This window comes from Eublepharis macularius, chromosome 6, assembly GCF_028583425.1.
Source record: "Eublepharis macularius isolate TG4126 chromosome 6, MPM_Emac_v1.0, whole genome shotgun sequence".
Lineage (NCBI taxonomy): Eukaryota > Metazoa > Chordata > Lepidosauria > Squamata > Eublepharidae > Eublepharis > Eublepharis macularius.
This window is the reverse complement of record NC_072795.1, coordinates 115,432,785-115,454,519: the sequence shown is the minus strand read 5'-3', so window position 1 is coordinate 115,454,519 and position 21,735 is coordinate 115,432,785. Positions and strand designations below refer to the sequence as shown.

General features: G+C 45.9%; 1 protein-coding gene across 1 annotated transcript in view; it reads right to left on the bottom strand.

Annotated features, from left to right (window-relative positions):
• The window catches only part of CTNNA3 (catenin alpha 3), a 1,107,197-nt gene extending 1,085,870 nt beyond the window's left edge, over positions 1–21,327 (bottom strand). The window contains exon 1 of the mRNA XM_054983955.1: positions 21,293–21,327. The gene's annotated coding sequence lies outside the window, so the exon portion shown is untranslated. The remainder of the gene's footprint in view (positions 1–21,292) is intronic.
• Positions 21,328–21,735: the final 408 nt, after the last annotated feature.

The following is a 21,735-nucleotide window of genomic DNA, read 5'->3' as shown; positions in this document are numbered from 1 at the left end:
CTCATTGAGGAATCTGCCTCACAGGCAGTGTCTGCCAGGCTGGATTCAGGGACTGTTCCTCTTCCTTCAATGACGTCTCGTGCTCCCAGACTAACCTCCAGTGGTCAATAACACCCCTACAGTACGTCACCTTTCTCATGTCAAAAGACATTTGAAGACATACTTGATGAGGAGCTACAGTGAGAAATGTACTTCTCAGTGCCAAACTATCTGTTTTCAATTTTTGGTGAGTTGTGTCCAAGTTTCCTGGCCCCCACTGACTTTCCTCACAGTCACACAGCAGCTGCGAGGAAAGGAATGTTTAAATTCCACAGGAGGCCCATTTGGCTCAGGACAGTGGTGTGGGGAGAGGGGGGTTCTTCCTCCCCCCCTTTCCATTTTCCTAAGCCCAAATGGCCCTGGAGAGTAGTAACTTGACCTATGTGCAGTGTTACGGGAAAGCAAATTGGGTTTAAGAAACCTGACTCACCAAAACTCATAACGTGTAGGTTGGCCCTCAGTTTGCAGGTGAAAGATATATACAGTTGTGTTCCACTATGTATTTGGGACATGATCCAAATGAAGTTGTAATACCAGTAGAATTTTACTGACATTATAATTCTATTCATATTCATCAGGTTATAGAAACATGGGCATACAAATATTGATGACAATATTTATCCTTTATATAGTATTTTATTTAGCATTTATATCGGTTGATTTAAGTTGTTTTAAATCACCAAAAAAAAGAGACCAGTTAAATCAATTTTCTTAGTATAACATTCATCTAGTTCCTGAACAGGCCTGCATAGTAATTAGTTGCGTTATCAATAAAAATGTATTAGAATGCAACTAAAGAAAGCCTTTATGTAACTTAGAAGGGCTACCAAAAATGGTTTTTATGCACCTCACATGCATTATAGAATTGTATCAGCTTTGAGACAAGAGATGGATTTCCATTTGGCTTTCTATATACACACAAAGCTACTAAGTTAAAATCACTTCGTTTTACTTGTTTGGATTAAGTTCCACAGTATCCAGTGGGATTTCCTTCTACTTTTAAGGAAGTATGCATAGAATTCAAGCTGTAAGTATCTGCAACTTTCCATAAGGAACAGCGAGCAGTTACTGGGCAAAACAGTATTTTTCAAAGAAATAGAAAGCAACTGCCTAGGTTGTTCGATTAGCAAAGTCATAAATATTCATTATTTGAGAACTGAGCTCTGATCACTAAAATAAAAGATCACTCATCATGAGAGTTCCCAAGATGAACCTCTAAGTTCAAATACTTTCCTTCAATGCTTCTTTTTTTTACATAGAAAAGTAGCATTTAACTTGGTCTGTTTGCGGGATAGTTATGGTTTAGTTTTAAAAGATTTTAGCTGTATACAAACATTATTTGTATTAAATTCAAATTTCATTTTAAATCAGGTTTATTTTTGAAACAGGCATTTAGCACTTATACTTTAAAAAAATTAAAAAGTTAATTGAATATTATTCACCTTGCTTCACACACACATTTTGTCATTTTTACAGCAACCCAGGAAAGTAAGAATTTTATTATTCTAATATTACATGTGGGGAAGGGAGCAAACAAAAACTGTATGGCTAAAGTCACATAGTAAATTTATGGCAAAAGATTTTAACTAGGGACTTTCTGGTTCATAGTTTTTTTTTATCAATTGCTACATTAGCCCTTCATTAAAAAAATTGTCTTTCCCTTGTTGATTATTTCGAATATTTCTGCTCAAGGAGGCTTACAATTAAAAAACACAGTATTTAAACACAAGCCATTTTTTAAAAAGCCATTACAGCCAGTCCCTGTAGTTGTTATGTGGCTGTGCGGAACAAAGACCCAACTCTTTAAAAACCCATATATCTAGTTTGGCCCACAGAGAGCAGGGCTAGAGAGGCAGATTTCTTACACAAACAGTGCCCTTCTTATGGAAGTCAATTGGATTAGAAAAGTATAACTCTGCTTAGAATGGCACTTGAAAGTATACTTGGGAGAATATTTAAATATTCCTAGTTTGTGTGCCAGAGAATGGATAAATGTATAGGACTGCTTAAGAGAAGTTCTGCCCCAAGCATTTACCATAGCTTTTCCACAAACATGTTCCATGATTGTCTTTTCTAGAGATGGGCACGAACCACAAAAAAACCAAACCATGAGGTTCGTGGTTTGTGGGTTTTCACGAACCAGGAACCACAAACTGGCAAGAAGTGGGGCAAGTTTACAAACCAGTTCATGGTTCATGGGGTTTAAATGCCCCTTTCCAGCTGCTTAGCAGTGGCAGAGAAAGGGGCATTTGACAGTTTAAAGGGCCCTTTCCTGCCTTTCAAGCAGCAGGTTTCTTTAAACTATCAGCTGGCAGGCGGTAGGGGGGATCCCCTCCTTGCTGCCTGCCAGCTGGTAGTTTAAAGGGACCTGCAGCTTACAAGCGGCAGGGCACTTTAAACTGCCCAAACCCCAGCCCCAGCCCCACACCTACCTTGCCCTGTGGGCCTGCAGCATCCTCCCCCTCCTCCCGTGAGGAGTGGGAAGGCCGTTTTTGGCCTCTTCTGCTGCTGTGTGGGCCCACAGAGTAGCGGAAGAAGCCGAAAATGACCTTCCCGCCCCTCAAATGGCCGCTGTGGCCATTTGAGGGGCAGGAAGGCCGTTTTCGGCCTCTTCCGCCACCCTGCGGGCCCATGCAGTGTCAAAAGAGGCCAAAAATGGCCTTCCCACCCCTTGCAGGAGGATGGGGAGGACACTGCGGGCTGCAGGGCAAGGTAAGTGTGGGGCTGGGGGCTGGGGTTTGGGCAGTTTAAAGGGCCCTGTGGCTTGCAAGTGGCAGGTCCCCTTAAACTATTAGCTGGCAGGTGGCAAGGGGGGATCTTCCCCTGCCGCCTGCCAGCTGATAGTTTAAAGGGACTTGCCATTTGCAAGCCACAGGAAAAGTTTATATGGGCATTTCCCTGTGGAAATGGTCATTTAAACTGCCCCTTTATGACCCAAATGAACCAGTAGACCAGTTTGTGGAAGTTCGTGGAAACGAGCTTCCATGAACCACTGGTTCGTGAACTACGAACTGGCCTAGTTCATGGGCTTTTTTGGGTCGTAATTTGATTTGTACCCATCTCTAGTCTTTTCTACGTCTGCTTAAGAAGTCTGTACATGAAACTGTTCCTATCTCTCACTCTGGGACTCATAGCATGATATAGATCTTTGCTGCAAAGTCTTTTGTCATTAAAGGCAAAAAGGCCTTCTCATCAGCTGAGAAGGAGTTTGTAGCTAATAAGGCTCCTTTTAATTTGCTCCCACCTCCAATTTTTTAAAAAATAGTATTGTATTTTTAAACACTATGAAAAATTCTCTCATAGATAAATCTAAGAAAAAATGTTCTACTCCTCTATTTTAATGTTATCCGGGTTGTCATTGTAATTTACAGGAAGACAATGAAAGTGGCTCCAGACCAACTCGTGACAACAGACTTCAAGATCACTGTCCCAGAGCTGTGTAGTTTGATGGAATTACGATCTAAAGATGCAGTTAAGAAAATAAAAGAACATTACGGAGACATCCACACAATCTGTACACTGCTGAAAACATCTCCTACAGATGGGATATGGGGTTCCCAACCTGAAATAGCGCTCAGGAAAGCTGTCTTTGGGGAAAACTTTATACCCCCTAAAAAACCATTAACATTCCTGGAGTTAGTGTGGGAAGCACTGCAGGATATGACATTATGCATCTTAGAAGTTGCAGCCATTATATCATTGGGACTTTCTTTTTATCATCCCCCAGGAAGAAAAACTGCAGTATGTCAGATAAGTGATTCTGCAGAAGAAGAAGAAGAAGATAGACAGGCTGAATGGATAGAAGGAGCTGCAATACTTTTGTCAGTAGTTTGTGTAGTGTTGGTAACAGCTTTCAATGACTGGAGTAAAGAAAAACAATTTAGGGGCTTGCAACATCGCATTGAAAGTGAACAGAAGTTTACAGTCATCAGAGCAGGGCAGGTAATCCAGGTGCCAGTGGCTGAGTTAGTGGTTGGGGATGTTGCACAGATCAAATATGGTGACCTTCTACCAGCAGATGGCATACTTGTCCAAGGGCATGATCTGAAAATTGATGAGAGCTCCCTCACAGGGGAATCAGATCTTGTCAAGAAGTCTTTGACAGAGGATCCCATGTTGCTTTCAGGCACCCATGTGATGGAAGGCTCTGGAAGAATGGTTATCACAGCTGTAGGTATAAACTCACAAACGGGAATTATCCTCACTTTACTTGGAGTGGGGGAGGATCATGGGAAAACCAAACAAAATGGCAAAAAACAGAAAAAAGCAAAGGAATCCCCTGATAACAGCAAGGAAGCAAAAGATCAAGATTCTGCAGCTACAGAAAAGGAACATGGAGTTTCTGAAAACGTAACAAAGGAGGAGCAGAAAACGTTACACAAAAAAGAAAAATCAGTTCTTCAAGCAAAACTCACACATTTAGCAGTTCAGATTGGCAAAGCTGGGCTGGTAATGTCTATAATCACAGTTTCTGTCCTAATAGCCTTTTTTATCGTTAAAATTTTTGTTATTGAGAAGCGTATTTGGACTGTTGAATGCACACCAATTTATATACAATATATTGTGCAATTCTTCATTATTGGAGTTACGATCTTGGTTGTAGCAGTGCCAGAAGGCCTTCCACTTGCTGTCACGATCTCACTTGCCTACTCTGTGAAGAAAATGATGAAAGATAATAATCTAGTGCGACATTTGGATGCCTGCGAAACTATGGGTAATGCAACAGCAATTTGCTCAGATAAAACAGGAACTTTAACTATGAACAGAATGACAGTAGTCCAAGCCTTTATTGGTGGCACACATTATAAAGTTATTCCTCTGCCTGATTTAATTCATCCAACTACTATGAATTATCTTCTGAAAGGAATTTCTGTAAACTGTGCTTATACTTCTAAAATACTAACTCCAGAAAAAAGTGGCGGCCTCCCACGTCATATTGGCAATAAAACAGAATGTGCTTTGTTGGGCTTTCTTGTGGAATTAAAACAGAATTATGAGTCTGTACGGACTGAAATACCAGAGGATGTGCTGTTTAAAGTGTATACCTTCAATTCTGACAGGAAATCTATGAGCACAGTTTTGAAAGATGTTAATGGTGGTTATCAGATGTTCACCAAAGGTGCTTCTGAAATAATCCTTGACAAATGCTCCAGCATATTGAATAGCGCTGGGGAGCCTGTACCTTTTACACAAAACGACAATGAGCGCATGGTAAGAAATGTGATCATACCAATGGCCTCTGAGGGACTCCGAACCATATGTCTCGCTTTCAGAGATTTCTCGTCTTTCTGTTCAGAACCAAAATGGGAGGACGAAGATGACATTATCAAGGACTTGACATGCATTACAATTGTAGGTATCGAAGATCCAGTGAGACCTGAAGTTCCTGCTGCAATAAGAAAATGCCAGAATGCTGGTATTGTTGTGCGTATGATCACTGGGGATAACATCGACACTGCTCGTGCAATAGCTATAAAATGTGGCATCTTGCGACACGAAGATAACTTTTTATGTTTGGATGGAAAACAATTTAATAAGGAAATACGGAGTCCTGAAGGAGTGATTAAACAAGAGCTGCTTGACAAGGTTTGGCCTCGGCTTCGTGTGCTTGCAAGGTCCTCGCCAATTGACAAATACGTCTTGGTAGAAGGGATCATTAACAGCGACATCACAGAACAAAGGCAAGTGGTAGCTGTGACCGGTGATGGTACTAATGATGGACCTGCATTAAAAAAGGCTGATGTTGGCTTTGCAATGGGTATTGCTGGAACAGATGTAGCTAAGGAAGCTTCTGACATCATTCTCACAGATGATAACTTCTCAAGTATTGTTAAAGCAGTTATGTGGGGTAGGAACGTGTATGACAGCATTTCCAAATTCCTTCAGTTTCAGCTTACTGTCAACATAGTAGCAGTAATTCTTGCTTTTGCAGGAGCATGTATCACCCAGAATTCACCGCTGAAAGCTGTTCAGATGCTTTGGGTCAATCTCATCATGGATACATTTGCTTCTCTTGCCTTAGCCACAGAAAAGCCAACAGAAGCTCTGCTGAAGCGGAAACCATATGGCAGAAATAAACCTCTTATCTCCCGTACTATGCTGAAAAACATTTTGTGTCATGCCTTTTATCAGCTTGTAGTTGTCTTCGGACTTCTTTTTGCAGGTGAAAAATGGTTTGATATTGAAAATGGACGAAATGCATCAATTCAGGCCCCACCATCCCAACATTATACAATTATATTTAATACATTTGTAATGATGCAGATTTTTAATGAAATCAATGCACGAAAGATCCACGGGGAAAGAAATGTCTTTAGAGGAATATTTACAAATTCCATTTTTTGCTGTGTCGTTTTGGGAACGTTGATTACACAAGTCATCATTGTTCAAATTGGAGGGAAGCCCTTTAGCTGTGCAGAACTTTCACTAGATCAATGGCTGTGGTCAGTCTTCCTAGGTGTTGGGACACTGCTATGGGGACAGTTGATCATAAGTATTCCAAACAGGTATTTGCTGTGCTTGAGGGAAGTCGGTGAGGGGCCACCAAGAGAGGAAATGGTTGAAGCTGAACAAGCTGAAGAGTCAGAAGAGATCGACTATGGTGAGCGGGAACTGAATCACAGTCAGATTTTGTGGTTTAGGGGGATGTCTAGAATACAAGCTCAGTGCAGAGTAGTGAAGGCATTTCGTGCTTCCTTATATAATGACTTAGAGTTAGCAAATAAAACTATCTGACACAAACAATTTGATTTGAATCTGAATTCTTCTTGTTATGGAATGTCATGTTTAAAAAGAGCAATGTGCTCACTATTAGTATTATGGATAGATTTTTTTTTCCTCCACACTGGTCCGTGAGACACGTTTTGAAGCAATGTAGGAAAACAGAGTCTTCTCTGGAGAATATAAGGAATCAAAATAAGCCAATTCAGACTTTCAAATATAGGTCTGAGTATTATGTTAGCAGACCTTTACTGTAACTTGAGCCTTGAAATTTCTTTTTGCAAGAGGTGTCCACAGAAAAAGAGAGTGATTGATAAAGTCAGAAGTCTTAACTTTTTTATATTTATTGATTACAATGCGGTGATATAAATGATAGATATTAAACAGTACATAATCTTTTACTTTTGCTCCTGTTTATCCTTATAACTGACTGATTGGCTGTGTGTAGCCCCTTGATCACCTGTTTGGAACCACACCATTTTCCCAGTAGATATGGCAACCGCCAAGCAATGCTTATTTGCATATTGTTCTTGATAGCAAAGATTATTCAATAATAAAAAATGAGCTAAACTCTGTCTTTACTCTCTTGTTACTTAATTCAAGAAAAAGTAGATAGTGCTAAAATAAGAAATAGTTGTGCATAGGAAGAGAGATGTTATTGGCCACTAATTTCACAATTCACCTATAAATTATACATTATAAACAAGTCTACCAACTGACATCCATCCATTTAGCCTTCTTGCTAAAGAGATAGTATAGAGATTCAACATCTGACCCTGGATCTTTAGGGGCCATGAGAAAGGAAGACATTGCACAGGGAATAACTGTTTCCATTGGTGGTGGAGAGTGCCCTCAAGTCATAGCTGACTTATGGCAACCCCTGGTGGGGTTTTCATGGCAAGAGACTAAAGAGGTGGTTTGCCGTTGCCTGCCTCTGCAATCCTGGTCTTCGTTGGAGGTCTCCCATCTAAGAACTAACCAAGGCTGACCCTGCTTAGCTTCCATTATAGCATTATAAAGACAGAGGAAAACTGACTCTGCCAAGATCTGCATGCTCTGTCTAGTTCCTTAAAATAAACAAGCTGCTGCATTTTCTACCAGTTGGTGTCTCTGAGTTGACTTTGACTATGTAGACTGCATTATAGTAGTCTCTCACTAAATGAGACACATTACACAAGGATGCTCAAGCGAAGGGAGACGCAATGTTAGCCAGGAAGTGTAATGTAAAATGACAGATTGGAAAGCTCTGTCAGGAAATAAACAAACCCCCCTGAGGAGTGATCTTTGCACCTTTTCTGTAACTGGACGGGGGGAGCAACTTCCTGCATAAAACTCTGCAGAAAGCCAGCTCCTGCTGCAGCCAATTCAAAAACAACACACACACACACACACACACACACCATTTCTGGCTCTCCCGTCTCCTTATATCTGAGCAAAATAAACTTTACAAAAGCACATGCTGGCCAGCGGTGGGCAAGCCGAGAGACTCTCTTACTCACATGAAAGCAATTTCCCCCCTGCTTTGAATGAACATTTTGCCCAAGTGGAGGACACTAGTGAATGATACTACCAAGGTGGTAAAAGGGGGGGGGGGAAGTGCTCTATGTTCCGGACTGATATTAGGGTGACTTTTCCTGGAGGCTGTAGACTAGGGATTGTAGACTAGGCTACTGGGTACCGTCTGCTGATGTAGATACGTTCTTACTGGGTAGTTCAACATTGCTAAAGATGCCATGTTAATTACTTACTCATCAATTCAGAAAGGTTTAATCTATGTGCTCTGTTTTATGCTAGCTTTCATATTTGCAGTTACCATACCCTATTGTATCTGTTTTCATTGAATGCCCCATTGATCATATTTCATTTTTGCTGTGAATGTCCTAGCTGTTGATTATATTGTGTTCACTTGCAGTATGTAATCTGCCTTGGTTCTCAGTAAGAAAGGCGGACTATAAATAAACAACAAGAATAATAATAATCTTCTATCCCATCACAAATCTTTAAAGACAAGGAAGATGGAATTAAAATGCTCCTTCCACCTTATTAGTCAAGTATGAAATAAACTTTCCAAGAAAAAATCATTTTGGTGCTTGGTTTGTGCAGTTGTCACTTGAGCTATAATGCTCTTCACAGTTACTTGGAAATAAATCGTGTTGAACTCAGTGGGATTTGGTTGTTGTGGATTTTCCAGGCTGTATAGCTGTGGTCTTGGCATTGTAGTTCCTGACATTTCGCCAGCAGCTGTGACTGGCATCTTCAGAGGTGTAGCACCAAAAGACAGAGATCTCTCAGTGTCACTGTCTCTGTCTTTTGGTGCCACACCTCTGAAAATGCCAGTCACAGCTGCTGGCGAAACATCAGGAACTACAATGCCAAGACCATGGTTATACAGCCCGGAAAATCCACAACAACCATCGTTCTCTGGCTGTGAAAGCCTTCGACAATATATCAGTGGGATTTGCTTCCAAATAAAAGTGCATGGGATCAAGGTGAATATTCATTTTCACTACCTGCGCAGCACCACAGTTTTGCTAGTAGAGACCTGCAGCCAGTCCCTGTCTTAGTGAACCAGTATATAATGCATGTGTCAACAGACATATGGTGTGTTACATTCATGCTCTATGCTATTAGAGGTGCAACAACAACAACCTTCTCAGGTATATTCCAAAATGTATGATGTGAACCTTACTATGACATTATTAAAAATACTGCCTCCAGGAAAATCAATTTTTCCAACAAAACTATTAAGCTGGTCAGAAAATGAGCTCTCTTTCTCTCTTAAAAATCTCCCCCCACACACACCCAAACCATGTGCTACCAAAATTTTCTGTTACCATCAAAAGTACAATAAGAGCCATGAATGTGAGGATACCATATGCAGTGAATAGCTAGTGCCTGGATAGCTTGTGCCACAACTGTCAGCCTTCAAGCTTACTTCTTTTCCTGTATGTGTGTGTATAAAATATATGCTGTGCTACTGAACTGCATGCACATCCTTTGTCAGAAAGAGCAAGAAAGCCAACAGCTGCCTTAACTTCTTCCTAATAGGATTATGTTTCCTCTCCTTGCTAACAAGGGACGAGTGAAGGGACAAGTATGTACAGCAGGAGTAGTTTTGAAGCTCTAGAATGAGATATGGCCCGGCCACAAGCCTACATTCCCACGACACACGATAACCTATGGGCAGCCAGAAGGGAATCTTTTGTAAACTGAAAGAGAGTTTATCTCATTTTCCTCCCAAAAATTATAGATCCAGAGGAGTTAGACGTGTTAGTCTATAGTAGCAAAACAGAAAAGAGTCCAGTAGCACCTTTAAGACTAACCAACTTTACTGTAGCATAAGCTTTCGAGAAAAACAGGGTTTCTCACCTGTAACTGTTGATCGTCGAGTCTCTTCTGTGCAGACACACATTGGGACTGCGCAGGCGCAGGCCAGCCGCGGAAAAGATTTTTCTAGCTTTTAGAGATGTGAAGGGGACGTTCGGATCCACCGCGCATGCGCACCGGTGTTCCCGCCAATTTTGAATGCATATATATCCGAACGTCCCCGTCATTCCCTCAGTTCACCTGAGCCGCCGTAGAAACTCAGAAACCAAGCACTCACAGCGGGGTAGGTGGGAGGGAATGTGTGTCTGCACAGAAGAGACTCGACGATCAACAGTTACAGGTGAGAAACCCTGTTTATCGTCTTCGTCCTTCTGTGCAGCCCCACATTGGGAGAGTAACTAGCATCTCACCAATGGGGGCGGGTGTGAGTGTCTACTTGAACAAGGACTGCAGGACAGCTGTGCCAACAGCCGAGTCACGTCGTGCATGCACGTCCACAGAGTAATGCCGGATGAAAGTGTCTGCAGAGGACCATGTCGCAGCTTGGCAGACGTCCTGGAGCGGCACTCCTCGCAGGAAGGCAGCAGAAGCAGCTTGCGCTCGAGTGGAATGAGCGGTAACCAACAAGGGACACTGGACTCCAGCATGCTGATAGCAAAGTTTAATTGTAGACACAATCCAGCGAGAGATGGACTGGGCAGAAGCAGGTGAGCCCTTGCGAGGGCCAGAGTAACACAAAAACAGGGCAGGAGATTTCCTGAAGCATTTGGTGCGATGTAAATAAAACAATAAAGCACGCTTTACATCCAATGTGTGTAGTGCTCGTTCCCCTGGGGATGAGGGTGTTGGAAAAAAGGGAGGACCACCTTTTGCTGTAGGTGAAATTTGGAGACCACCTTGGGCAGAAACTCCATGCTAGTGTGGAGCATGACCTTACCAGGGAAAAACTGCAGGAAGGGAGGGTCACACCTCAGAGCAGACAGCTCCCCAACACGTCTAGAGGACGTGACCGCCACCAGAAAGGCCACCTTTTGTGTGAGCAAGGGCAGGGGACAGGTGGATAGGGGCTCGAAGGGCCGGAGCATCAGTTGGGAGAGTACCAGGGACAGACTCCACTGAGGAATCGGCGGGGCCCTAGGAGGGAAGGTCTTGAACAGGCCCTTTAGGAACTGCTTGGAAAGCCAGTGAGTAAAAACGGTCTTTCCATCAATCTGCTCATGAAAAGCAGAGATCGCAGCCATGTGGACTTTAATGCTGGAGAAGGCAAGACCCTGTGAGCACAAATATAGGAGGTAGTCGAGAACCATAGGTAAGGGGCAATCAAAGGGAGAGACCCCTTTTGGGGCCAGCCACCGGGAAAAGCGTGACCACTTCCTCTGGTAGGATAGCCTGGTAGATGGCTTCCGGGCATTTAGAATGACTTTAAGAACCTCCGAGGAGAGGCCTACTCCGGAGCGCACAGGAGCCAGGCAGCCAGGCTCAGAACTGCCACATTGTGGTGTCTGACCCCATCCCTGGTCAATAGGTCCGGGGCCGGCGGAAGTGCTAGGCACTGTCCCTGTGAAAGGGAGAGTAAGAGCGGGAACCAATCCTGGCGGGGCCACTGTGGGGCAATCAGGATACGGTGGGTGTTGAAGGCCCTTATCCTGGAGAGGACCTTGTGCAGGAGCGGAAAGGGCGGGAAGGCATAAAAGAGCCCCGGGGACCAGGGTATCTGAAAAGCATCCCCTAGGGAGTGACGGCCAACTCCGGCCCGGGAGCAGAACAGCGGGGCCTGCTTGTTGTGGGCCGTGGCGAAGAGGTCGATGAGTGGTGTGCCCCATGATCGGAAGACCTGGTGGAGGTAAACCCTGTTGAGGGACCACTCGTGCTGAGGTAGAAACACCCTGCTCAGTGTGTCTGCTGCGGTGTTGAGCTCCCCGGCAATGTGAACGGCCCTGGGAAGGATGTTGTTGACCATGGCCCACTTCCAGAGAGTCGTTGCTTCCCTGCAGAGCTTGAGCGAGACTGTTCCTCCCTGCTTGTTGAGGTAATAGCAGGCTGTGGTATTGTCCGACAGGACCTGAACCCTCCTGTTCCGAATGACATCTGCAAAAGAAGCAAGGGAGTAACGGATCGCTCTAAGCTCCAAAAGGTTTATGTGCATGGATGCCTCAGTTGGGGACCAGACACCTTGGGCTGAGAGCTGCCCACAGCGCCCTCCCCATCCCAAGTTGGAGGCGTCAGTAAAGACGGTGACCTCTGCCAGGAAAGGGCCAAAAGGACAACCTTCGGACAGGTTCTCCGGGACAGTCCACCAGGCCAGGGAGCGCTGCACCACCCTGGGGATGGAGAACTTCTGATGCTGGCCCATAGTGAGGGGGTTGTACCTCCAGACGAACCAGTTTTGCAGAGGCCTCATATGCAGGCGTGCGAAAAAAACTACCCCTGTGGAGGAGGCCATAAGGCCCAACAACGTTTGGATCAAAAGGGCAGTTTGGAAACGGTTATGCAGGAAATGATGGGCTAAGGAGGAAAGCCTGGTCAGGCGATCTGGGGGCAGGAAGGCTCTGCCCCGTGGAGAGTCGAGATGAACCCCAATAAACCTAATGGCTGTGCCCGGAGTTAGGATAGACTTATCCCCATTAACCACCAAGCCCAACCTAGCCAGTACAGACAAAGTGAGGGCAATATGGGCCTGGAGAGAGTCAGCTGAGGGTCCCACCAGGAGCCAGTCATCCAGGTATGGGTAGATAAAGCATCCCCTGGACCGTAGATATGCCACCACGGTGGCCATGCACTTCGTGAAGACCCTGGGTGCAGAGGCCAACCCAAAGGGCAACACCGTATATTCATACACAGAATCCCCATAGACAAACCGCAGGTATTTTCTGTGGCCCTCGAAAATGGAGATGTGGAAGTAGGCGTCTTTCAAGTCTAGAATAGCTAGCCAAACGCCAACCTCCAGGAGCTCTATGACCCGTGCCAGGGTCAGCATCCGAAATTTCTCAACCCTTAAATAACTGTTGAGGCCCCTAAGGTCCAAAATGGGCCGGGAACCTCCATCCTTCTTATCCACCAGGAAATACCTCGAATAAAATCCCCAAGGGGAAGTAGCGACATTGACCACCCGGACAGCACCTTTGTTCACCAACTCTATAACATTATTGTGTAACACAACATCACAACATGGAGAACAACGGGGAGGGAGAGAAAGGGGAGGTGCATCAACAAATAACAATTTTTAACCATGGGCCACAATAGATAGGACCCAAGTGTCAGATGTAACAAGTTGCCAACAGGGCAAAAAAGGCCGAAGCCTGTCCAAGAACCGGGCAGTAGAGGGAGTGTCCTCAGAGGCCAACAGGGGAGCGTTCAGGCTTAGTCAGAAGACAGAGGGCTTCTGCACGGAGGTTGAAGGCTTGGGTGAAGAGGGCTGTTGCCTGCCCTTGGACCGGCCGGAGCACCTGGATGAATGACGCTGCTGGGTAGAATAGGATCGGTGACCATAGGACTGGCCCGAGAAGAACCGCCCTTGACGCTGCTGGTAAGGCTGATAAGGGGTCTGGTAGGATCGGAACCGACCATAACGATACCTCGGACCCGACGGCTGAGCTGAGGGGGCGACTCCCAGGGACTTGGCCGTTTGCTGATTTTTCTTCATCAGGGAAAGGGATTCATCCGTCTTCTCCGAGAAGAGCTGGGGCCCCTTGAACGGGAAATCCTCCACTTTCGCCTTCTTCTCTGGCGGCAGGGCCGTGGACCGGAGCCAGGCGTGCCGACGCAGGACCACTGAAGTCGCCATCGCTCGCGCTGCAGAGTCGGCGGCGTCCTTGCCAGCTGTCATCTGCTGTTTTGACAGCTTCATGGCCTCGGCTTGGAGGGCCTTAACCAGGTGGCGGCGATCCTCCGGGAGGTCGGAGAGGTAAGAGGACAGCCTTCTCCACAGGAATAAATTATAGGATCCCATTATAGCTTGGAAATTTGCTATACGGAATCCCAAGGACGCGGATGAGTAGATCTTCCTGCCCATGCCATCCAGCTTCCTGCCTTCCCGGTCTGCCGGAGCCGAAGAGGAACCGTATCGGAACCAAGCCTGACCTTCCTCTGCCACGATAGAAGAGGGCTTAGGGTGAGTGAAGAGGTACGGGCAATCGTCCTGCTTCAGGCGGTAGTACCTCTCGACCTTCTTTGCCGTCGGCGGCAGGGACGCCGGTGACTGCCAGAGCGCAAGGGCATTGTCAACAAAATCCTCCACAGGGGGGAACGCCACCGACGCGGGGGACCCAGAATACAGCGCCTCTAGCAGCTTGCTTTTGGGCTTGGAAGTCGTGGAGGAAACGTCTATCTCCAGCGCAGCGGCCATCCTCACCATCTGCTCGGCGAACATTCTGTAGTCGTCGTTTGGGGACGACGAACGAAGCTCACCCACGGTGTCATCCGGGGAAGGGTCAGAAGCCACATCCGAAGAGTATTCTGACGGGGAAGCCAGGCCCTCCTCATCCTCGGAATCTGAAAATTCTGCCGGGGTTTGCGTCGGAACCGAAGTCCGGCGATCAACTGGGGCTGAAGGACGAGGCGCAGGAACCGAGGAATGGACCAGCACGCTAGCCGCAGGAGGAGCAGGCGCAGGGTGCACAATCGGCTGAGCCAGAACGGAAGGCTGCGGAACCGAAGGATGCTGCAGGAAGGGCACGGACTGCTGGAACCAGGCCACGAAATCCTGCCAGGAGGCCATGTTCCCTACCCCCGGGACAGACTGGCAAGGAGGTAGAGGAGCGGGCACCGGGGCAGGCCAGCGAAATGGTGCCGGAACCGACGAGGTGGACGGCATCGGAACGGAGGACTCCGAAGGCGCCGGGGCGGACGGCAGGGAACGCTCGAATGGCTGATACGGTTCCGAGAAAAGCGGGAACGGCAGGAATTCCTCCGGAACCAACGGAGGAGGCGTGCAAGGAGGTGACGGGGTGTGGAGACTCACCACATCGTCAGCTATCAGGACCAGTCTGGGCGGAGTACCGGGTGGCACAGTTGGAGCCGGGGATGGTGCACGGCCCTTGGCTTTTGACTTGGCCTTGGCCTTTTTAGGCGGGGGCTCCGAAGAAGCCTCTGTGGCCGAAGGTTTGGACGAGGGCTTCGATTTGGATGACGGACGCTTCTTGGCCTTCCGGCTCGAAGGACGATCCACGGAACTGGAGTCAGATCGGGCCTCCGGAACGGGTTGCCCCGTCGGTTCCGATGGGAGTGGCTCTGGCGACTTACAAGACGGCGCCGGTGACGGAGCAGCGGAGCAGGGCCTATCTCCCGATGAGCCCGATGGCTTGGGGGGGAGAAGGTTGGCATCCCACAAGAAGGCACGGAGCCTGGCCTTTCGATCGCTCCTCGCTTTCGGGGTGAAAGACATGCATACCGCACAACGCTCCACGACGTGCCCCTCGCCCAGGCAGATGAGACAGAGCTCATGGCCATCCGAGTGTGCATTTTCGTTCCGCATTTCAGACACTTTTTAAATAAAGATGTCTGAGACATTTCAAACGGTATCTCCCGCAGATGGACACAGGAAAATACCGAATAGCAGAAGAAAACGACCAAAGAACTCCGAAGAGACGCTGAGAGACAACTAACGCTAGACAATAAGAACCTTTTCGACGGCAGCGAAAAAGGAACTGAGGGAATGCCGGGGACATTCGGATATATATGCATTCAAAATTGGCGGGAACACCAGCGCGCATGCGCGGTGGATCCGAACGTCCCCTTCACATCTCTAAAAGCTAGAAAAATCTTTTCCGCGGCTGGCCTGCGCCTGCACAGTCCCAATGTGGGGCTGCACAGAAGGACGAAGACGATCCAGTTCTCTTCCTCAGATGCATCTTAAAGGTGCTACTGGACTCTTTTCTATTTTCCAAAAATTATAGTATGTCCCTACCAGCCCAAGCATAAGATGTGGCTTAGGATGGCATTTCTTGGACATATACTGGTGTAAACCCTGCCAGCATTGTGCCAGTGTAACCATTATGCCAGTGCAGAACTGGACAGATCAGAGCATGTTTGGAGTGGAACAGAATTTCGTCAGGTTTCTAAGCTGGTATGTTACTCAACTGCCAACCTGGCGTAGCTCAGATCAATCTCTTAGGAGCCTATGCAAGGGGAAAATAGTCCTGTATAACTCCCCAAGCACTGGTGCAGATTAGGATGCCAACTTAAGTCAGTAGCCCCTTCCCCCAGCCCTATATAAATCCTAGCCAGGACACTCCTAGCTCAGATGGCAGGGCACATAGCATGGGGGTGTATGTGTCTGACCTATGTTGTACACACTTAGGACACACAGCCTTGCACTATGGCAATAGGCATCAAGAGTACTTAGCTCCACAAAGAGGACACACAACAGCCAAGGGACAGAACAAACATTGTTACTGCATTTGACTAACACTGTTCTGCTCAGGACCCCTGCAGAAACTCCCACACAGAATTCAGACACCAGTGGAGGGTGCAAGGACAACACACCCCACACTGGTAAGTAAAGGTAGGGGAAGTCCCTGCCACCACCTGAGACTGCTGCCCCCTCTCTGAGTATTGCTTCAATTACCCTGACCCTCACAACTAACTGTAGGTGTATACAGTGCTGGAAGTGGGGAGCCTGGTAGAAAAGCTGTCACCCCAGTACCATACTGTCAGCACAATATCATGCTGGAGTCATTCCCCTCCCCTGCAGGTGGGCAAACACAGGGCACACAGATGCAAACTGGGGTCACTACTGGCTCCACTTCTCTCACTTGTGCAACTGTTGGCCAAACACCTGTGGTGCCTGTTGCCTTGAGCTCCACAGCAGATAGTACAGACACCATTCCACTGCTACTCCCACAAAGGGATATCTAAATCCCTTGGTTATGCCACAACTGGAGCAGCCCACCAAGTGGGGGCCTGCTCCAAAATGGGGAGGAAACTGCAAGAGCTGCCTGAGCACCACACAGAGAGCTCTGGCAGTTGCCTGCTCTTTGCTGTCAGTCCAGAACAAAACTCACTACTACTCTTGTGTCTCTTTGGTCTCTGTGCAGGCAGCCATTCAAAAGGCCAGACCCATGAAGGAGTGCATTCCCAGTATGCCAACCACCAGCTGAGCTTACAGCATGACCAATAGTTGCAGTGAAACCTCGCTGCTCTGCTGTGGTATTGCTACCTCTCATTCCAGTCCAGCTCATGCACCATGATATGCTGATCACATGGCTGTTCAGCCAGCATCGTTGACCCTCTCATAGGCATGCAGTAACACTGTGGTCTCTCAGTATAGCCTGCGAAGATACAAAGAAGTGGCAATGTAATTTATCTGACCTCCTTTCAGTGTTCCTGAGGCTGTTCAATAAATGTGTAGATTTTGCTACAGCTGTGTCTCTGGCAGATTAAGCTCACTCCCCACCTCCAGCACAGTTCCCATCCCCAGCTGCCTTCAGTGTGCAGTTCACACTAGAAGGGAGTAGGGGTTATCCAAGGGGTACCCAAGTATGCTCTTGCAAGGGAGAGGGAGAGAGGGCAAGAGTCTTAAGGTTGCGCACCCTCTCATCTCACTTCTGGCATCTGAGGGCCTAGCTATACAATAGATATGATGTGAGCCAGGCTGGGTGTCTCCCAACCCAATGGCAGTTACATGCACCATTGAGGGACTCACTTTACAAAGAGCAGCGTTGCTTGGTGTGGCTCCAAACACTGAGGGGAGAGGAAGGGTTTCTGCCTTCCCTCCTGTACCATTTTCCCTAGTGGAAATTGTGGGGAAATTGCCTTTTGCAGGCTTCACATATCCTCAATCACACAATCCCAGGACTCATGGAGCCCAATAAAAGGGGAAATAGGTGTGCCACATGCCCACAACCATTTCTCCTCAGGATGATCTTAGCCACACTGAGCAATGGACTCTTTGTAAGGCGAGTCCCCTGATGGCATGTGTGGCTTCATGTCGGGTTGGGGGACCTCCTACCTAGCTCTCATCATGTCCATTGTATAGCTAGGCCCTAATAAGCCCCAAAGCTTGCATGAGAGGAAATGGGCAGGGACAGATAAAACACAATGTTGTTGGGCAAATGAGAACAGACAGTGGTAATTAACTATTTCCAATAATAATGAAGCCCCAGAATGCAGGGGGGAGATCGTGCATGGGAGATTGCTAGCTGAAATGATGAACGTCATCATTTTGTAAGACACCTGATCAGCATGAGGCAGCTCGCAGCTCATCCTTCATAATGAAGTCTGATAGGGCAAAACTTGAGCTGTGCTTGGGAGTTGCCACACTCAGGAGCACTTCTCTGACCTCTCACCTAGCTGTGTGCACAGGAACAAGATGTACCATAGAGCATTAAGCATCCCACAGCAGTCAAGCTGCCCACACCAGCTATATGAAGCAGGGCAAGGGAATGGTGCAGAGACAGGCAGGGCATGGTAGAAAGGTACCTATGGCACCTGTTCTGAGTCCCATGAGGGGGAAGTCTTGAAGAAGTCCAACTGAACTCCCACCGATGACCATTATCTTTCTCTCAACTCTCTCTTGTGAATGGTGAATGAATTCCTTGCTGTTCTTCAGGGCTTTGCTTTAGGATTAAAACTATGTATATAGTTTCCAATGGTGAATCACTGAGATTAAGTCTGATACGAGCAGTTACATTTTGAACTTCAGAAGTAATGTTTATAAAACTCCCCTGTGCTTCACCTGTTAGAAGCACAACAGCTGTCTTTGGCTGCAGCCACGTGGTGATCGTTCTCTGTTGTGGATTCACTGCTGGTGAGAATGCATAACCATTCACAGTGGCCTTGGACCATTTTGTCCATGCTATGCTTGGCCATCCCCTTGCAGTCGCCACACACCACACCAGAATGCTATAGTGATAAAGTGACTACCACTTTAGCCAGAAAAAAACTTCCAGTGGTGCAGCAGAGAAAATGATGGGCATCAGAAGACGGCAACAGTAACACTGTTGGGTCAAAAATGTTCACCTTCCCTTCCACATGGCATGCACACCCACTTGCAGGAAAAATCTTAGCAAAGCAAGTTTTGAGAAAAATCAGAGCCACTATACCTTAAGGCCTTGCAATATTTTAGCATTATTTCTACGGGAATAGAAAAATATTTTTATCTTATGGTGCTTCTTAAATTCACATTGTTTTGAGCCTTGTAACAGCATCTGCAGTGCCACTCATCCAAAATGTTTCCCTAATTTATCTTCTTATAAAGTAAGGCTGTTACTTTTGTTCTGCTCCCAGTGGTGCTCAAGGAAAACAATTTTTTCCTTACCCACACAGATCCCTTGTCACAACTGCTTTGAAGCTCTACTTTACGATAGGGCCACCGATTTCCATCCCAGAGCTCTTAATTGCTGTATTTTATCTGCAATCTGCAGGAAGAACACGTGAGGGCACCCTAGCACTGTTTTAATCCCACTTCAAGGTAAAGAACTGATTTCTTTTTTAAAAAATTCTTTTTGCCTTCGGGTCCTATAGAAACAAAAAAATTGACTCGACACAATTTCATGACACACTGAATTGAAGTTCGTTTAAGGTGGGTAGCTGTTTTAGTCTGCAGTAGAACTGTCCACCTTAAAGATTTACTAGATTTTCAGGATATGAACTTTCAAGAGTGCAAGCTCTTTTTGCCTTTAAGGTGCTAATCTCGCTGAACTGCTGATAGTCTTTCCTAGCAAATTGTAACTTCAGCTCTTAAAAATACCACAGTATTAAATGTTGACGCAGTTTTCATCATGTTGACCATAAGGAAGGAAAGAAAATGGGGGAGTGAGGTATGGATTTGAATGTATGTCCAGGATAACAACAACAACATTCGATTTATATACCGCCCTTCAGGATGAATATATATAAATCTTACAAAGATTTATATATTCAAAGATTGCATTATTTATTTTAAAATTAGTCGAATGTCCATCAAGTTTAAAGGGCAGGATGAGGATCATCCCTATTACCACCACTTCTGCACATTCTTGCTCTGTTCACCAATACTCGAAGCAGAGAAACGGTCTGAGTTTGCCCAATAAAACAATGTTCATAAGGCTGTTAATAAATTCTAGGCAAATATCCTTCTTTATGGTTGGCGTGAAGAGCATGTATATTGCACTCCAATACATATAATCCTTGTAGCATAGTAGTTCTGCATTTAGGTAAGAAAAATCAAATTATAGGATAGGGGAGAGTTGTAGCAGTACATGTGAAAAGCATCTAGGGGTCTTAGTAGATCAGATACTGAACTTGAGTCAGCAGTGCAAGGCAGTAGCTAAAAAGGCAAATGCAATTTTAGGCTGTATCAATAGAAGTATAGTGTCCAAATCACACGATTTAGATCTCACTTGGAGTACTGTGTTTGGGGCATCACTGTTTAAGAAGGATGTTGACAAGCTGCAATGTGTCCAAAGAAGGGCAACAAAGATGATTGAGGGGTCTGGAGATCAAGTTGAAAGAGTTGGTTACGTTTAGCCTGGAGAGTAGGCAGGGCTGTCACATAAAGGATGGAGCGGAGTTGTTTTCTGTTTCCCCAGAGGGTCGGACAAGAAACGATGGGTTAAAATGAAAGCAAAAGAGTTTTCAGCTATACATTATAGTTAAAGCAGTTCTTCACTGGAACAAGGGAGGTGGTGGGATCTCCTTCCTTGAAGATGTTTAAGAAGAGTCTATTTAGTCATCTGACAGCAATAACGATTCTATGACTCGATATGAATGTACGCAGATCAAGAGAGAGAGCATGAAGGGATGAGGCAGTGCTAGACTCTCGTGGCCCTTACCTGCTCAGGGTAATGCCAATCACCACTTTGGGAGCAGGAAGGAATTCTTCTGTGGGCCAGACTGGCTGGAGCTCCTGAAGGTGTTTTGCCTTTCTCTGGACATAGAGCAGGGGTCACTGGGAAGGGGGTGGGGAAGCTGTGAATTTCCTGCATTGTGCAGGGGATTGGATTAGATTACCCTTGGGGTTCCTTCCAGCTCTGTGTTTCTATGTATCTATATATTGTCAGCTACAAGGTGCAAAGGCAGCACTTCACATTTTTCACATAGGAATAAATAACAATAATTTACCTGTATGGGAGAAAGAAACAGGGGGGGGTGATCTAATTCCTCCTGACCTTAGTGATCCATAACTATTCAGAATCAAGTCTGATTCTGTTTGTATAGCCTTATCCTGGATTCAGTTTCTTGGTTACCTTTTGATGTCTTAGCAAAAAATTATTCAGCTTCAACTTACCTGATATGCCTAACAACAGACACTTCTTCCACTGATTGAGTAGTAGAGAGTCATTTAATCTGCCAAGGTGAAAAAAAATCAACATCATATTAGATCAAAGAATTAAATCTACATGTTAACTCGAACAGCAGTTTTTCTGGCTCGTGTTGATATGTTGTGTGACAAACATAACATATAAGTATAATGAATGAACACTTGCTGTTTAGTTGTAAGAAAGGTCAGTGTTGAAAGGACCTTTGTGGTGGTATTAGAAAGTGCTGCAGCCAACTTATGGTGACCCTGTAGGGTTTTCAAGGCAAGAAGAGACTAAAAAAGGAGGTTTGCCATTGCCTGCCTCTGTATAGCAATCCTAGATTTCCTTGGTGGTCACCCAACCAAGTACTAACCAGGATTGACCTTGATTAGCTTCTGAGATTGAATGAGATCAGGCTAACCTGGGACAT